Below are 4,275 nucleotides of genomic sequence, written 5' to 3'. Positions count from 1 at the left end.
ATCACCTCATAAACTTTTCACCCTATGCAGATCTCTGGCCGAGTCAAAAGTTTTCGCTCCTCTTTCTCCGACCCCAGGCAGCAGGTCATTGAACCAAAGCATCTGATTCCACTTCCTCTTTTCTTCTCGGCAGATTTCCTGTAGCCAGCAGCTGCAGTCTCCTTCCAAGCACTACTTCCTCTTTCCACAAACTATTTTCTCCTTAGCCTGTCTGACACTTGGACTGCACTAAAATAATCATCATTTCACTCATTTAATACATGAATGCTTGATCTTTGTAAGAAAGAAAAACAATCAGTCAAACATGCAGTTTAATAAAAAGAAAACAATCAATTTAAATACACAATTAAAGAGCTCTTTATGTTATCTTTTTTATGTAATACCTTTAATTTCCAAATTATCTCTTAATTTGTGAATGGTAGAGAATATGGTTGAGCTCACCACACCACCGATTTTAGAGGTATTTTGACACCCCCTTCTTGAGGTCAACCAGATTCGACAGCCAAGGTCCCTGCAGGACCCCAGAACAGTCCATCCAGGTCGAAACAGCTGATCTCCAGGACATTATCAGAGTTTTCAGTTAACCATATGAATCAAACCCTTAAGATTGTGACTCCCCACTCAAAACAATTGACCTTACCCTAGGGAAATTAATGTTACATGATTATAAAATTGAAGAGAAAAAATCTTGGCAGGAAAAAAAAAAAAAAAAAAAAATCTTCGCAGCTGAGCAGCAAGCAAAAAATAAAAAAACAGGCCCTTTAACGCCGAGGTTCCGGCCTGGGCAGCCAGCCAGGGGGAACTGAACAGCGGGTCAGGGTCCAAGGCCGCATTGGTGTAGGTGAACACGGCAGCATAGGTCATCACCAACATCATGGATGGAAGATCTGAGATAATCAGCAGCCTATACACCATAGGCACGTCCGACTTCTAAAAGCCGCCCCTCCTTAAACTCTTCTAGACAGGCAGTACAGTACGTGAGATTACCTTCATTTCATCACCAGAAGCACGAGGTAGGGAAAACTTTACCCAGGTCCCAGCAGGTGATGAAAATCCCACTAGGAAGGTGTCGTACTCGGCAGTCCCCACATACTTCGGCATCAGTGACCTTGACTTGATGTTTTAGTAGTCGAGTGAGCTCTCTGCCTGAGGCATGGTGACTCAGGGTTTTTCCTTTCCCCGGCACTTGCCAGCGGACTTCAAGCTGGATTGAAGATTGGCAAACGGTGCAGCAGTAGTTGAGCTTCTGCCACAAGAACTTCTCATCTTCTTCTGGCAGGAGTCCTTTTTTAACCCATTTCAATTTCTTCAAAGCTCTTCCTACCCAGAGCTCTGAAGTGGTTCTTCTAATGACAACCACCCCTGTTACAGTGGCCAGTCTGATATAGGGTGGCAAGGTGCATGATTCACTGGCCATTCTCCGGTCTCTGGTTTTCCTTAGCTAAGAACTGGCTTGAGCTGCTCCACCCCTTGGATCCCCTTCTTGTGCAGCAGCACAGTGTTACAATCTAAAACTTGCTTCACAATGTCGACAGTGTCATACTTGGGTTTAACAGCTATACTTGCAGGTTGATCACGTGCCTTCATCCACACCTTCTGTCCATCTTGAAATGGTGCAGTGGGCGCTGGCTGGTTCCTGCAGGCTGGCTGTGCTGGTCTGATCTTGAGATCAGGGTCGTGTAGGATGTCTTCCCACCTGCCCCATCTGGTGATGTTTCTCATGGGAGAACGTGGAGTTGCAGCCATCTAACCCTGGGGTTTTCCTGTGTCCCAAGGCATGTTCCTTTCTGAGAGGTCAACTGAGAGTAGAGATCCTTTGTCTTCACTGGCTTCAGCCATCCTTTGTCTCTGTCGTCTCAAGTTGTCTGCTCCCCCAAACCCTCTCCTGGCACATCGGAGCAGGGATGGGTGCAGACCACTGTCTACTAGCTTTACTGTATGGGTTGGGTCAGTTACCCTCAATAAAGCTCATCCCTCACCTACGCCGACGGTAGTTACTGCGAGGGTTGTGACTGATGGCATGGGCCAGCCGCTAACAATCCTACTCGCCTTCAGATTGTTACAGATTGTGGTCTATGAAGCAGCCTTTCTACTCCCTACCACTACTTTTTGGGGTCTCCCTCTCTCAGGGCCCCACGTTGGGCGCCATGTCAGATCTTCGGCTTTGAACTAAAACCCCACTTCCTTCCTATTTTGGGTTAAAGCTCAAACTAGCTGGGGTTCTAAGGACCTCTGAATCTAACGAGTATTACCCTGTTTAGAATTCCTGTGAGATCTTTTCAGCTAGATGAGTAGGATACGACTGACCAGCTAACCACCTTCGTCCTAGGGCCACACCCTTCTGCAGTGGACAGGTCAGGCAACCTAGTAGCCCGAGGCCACCTGTACCCCGACCACCGCCCTAGTTAACGGTGGCTCCTACTCCTATGAATCAGCACTTGTTACACGATCAGTATTTTTTAAAGACTCAAAAGTCCCTAAGGGTGTTGTTTTATAGTTTGGGCTAAAGGCAACCTTTTAAGACCTCCAAAATATTTCTAGAATCATGCACCATGACTATTTTACAATCATAGAAGAACTCGGAAAAATGTTGACTCACAAATTGAATGTCCACAACTTCTAATAAAATTTTATATGCTTCTTTAATTAGTATGCTTTTGCAGGGGATTAGAAACAGCATTAAGCAATTTAACAGATTACAATTTAATATTTAATCAACTTCCTATCTCTTATCTAAGGCTGCTTACTAATACGTTCAGGAGAGGAGTTTGACTTTAGAGGAGCAACTGACCCGAACCTATGATGGAAACTCATAGTGGCTTTGATTGCTGGATGAAGAGCTGTTCGACCCGAACAACGCGCCTTCTCTTGATGGCAAACCTGACGTCCCGTTGATGCCCCACTCACAAAGACTCACACCACGAGTCTCTGCCTTGATGTTCGTGCCTGAGGTGCTTCTCCTTGGCTCGAGAGGGTGGTTTAACTGCAGAGCTGACATCTCATGGGTGCAACTCGCATCTTCTGGACATCTAGGATCTTCTCATCAACCAGGTCAAAACCACAGCAGTTCTTCTTGACAGGATTTGCAGATCGTTGGCCCCGAATTGTGGAAAAACACGAAAAATAGATAATCTGACTCAGTCTCGGCGGTTCTCAGAGACACGGGCGCCGTGTTCTTCCTTTGGCTCCACGATCATCCTTCCGTCTTGGGTCTTCTTCTCTTCTGCTCCGCGCTGCATGTCTTCTGAGATGAGAATCTGAGCCACGAGTACCCAAATCACCCTTCTTTTATGTGCTGAGAGAGCCGTTGGGAGGTTGCAAACCTCAACCCCCCCCCTGTCCCAACCGAACACTTGCACCCAGTACCTTATCACCTCATAAACTTTTCACCCTATGCAGATCTCTGGCCGAGTCAAAAGTTTTCGCTCCTCTTTCTCCGACCCCAGGCAGCAGGTCATTGAACCAAAGCATCTGATTCCACTTCCTCTTTTTCTTCTCGGCAGATTTCCTGTAGCCAGCAGCTGCAGTCTCCTTCCAAGCACTACTTCCTCTTTCCACAAACTATTTTCTCCTTAGCCTGTCTGACACTTGGACTGCACTAAAATAATCATCATTTCACTCATTTAATACATGAATGCTTGATCTTTGTAAGAAAGAAAAACAATCAGTCAAACATGCAGTTTAATAAAAAGAAAACAATCAATTTAAATACACAATTAAAGAGCTCTTTATGTTATCTTTTTTATGTAATACCTTTAATTTCCAAATTATCTCTTAATTTGTGAATGGTAGAGAATATGGTTGAGCTCACCACACCACCGATTTTAGAGGTATTTTGACTATATATATATATATATATATATATATATATATATATATATATATATATATATATATATATATATATATATATATATATATATATATATATATATATATATATATATATATATATATATTCTCATCACTATTACTAGGAAAGGCAAGGCAAATTTATTTGTACAGGAAATTTCAGTACAAGGGCAATGCAAAGTGCTTTACATAATTAATTAAAAATTAATTAATTAAATTAATAATTAAAACAAGAAAATATAACCTGAATGAAAGCAAGTGAAAAAAGACAGTTGACATAAAATGTAGGAAAATTTAAACAAAATCAAACATAGGAAAATGGAAACTAAAAGCAAATATTTATGATTTTAAAAACAGTTAGACTACAAACTTAAATTAATGATGTTTCGGTTAACAGTTTAACTAGAACAGTCAAACGCGATC

The 4,275-nt window shown here is 42.6% G+C and overlaps 1 long non-coding RNA gene across 1 annotated transcript; it reads left to right on the top strand.

The window, feature by feature from the left end:
* Positions 1-363: 363 nt before the first annotated feature.
* On the top strand, positions 364-704 carry LOC118566992. Its single transcript, XR_004933425.1, has 2 exons — positions 364-539; positions 572-704. It is a non-coding gene; the product is annotated as an uncharacterized LOC118566992 (long non-coding RNA).
* The last annotated feature ends 3,571 nt before the right edge of the window (positions 705-4,275 follow it).

This window comes from Fundulus heteroclitus, chromosome 19, assembly GCF_011125445.2.
Source record: "Fundulus heteroclitus isolate FHET01 chromosome 19, MU-UCD_Fhet_4.1, whole genome shotgun sequence".
Taxonomy (NCBI): domain Eukaryota; kingdom Metazoa; phylum Chordata; class Actinopteri; order Cyprinodontiformes; family Fundulidae; genus Fundulus; species Fundulus heteroclitus.
Note: the sequence above shows the minus strand (reverse complement) of the source record. Positions and strands in the feature narration are given on the sequence as shown.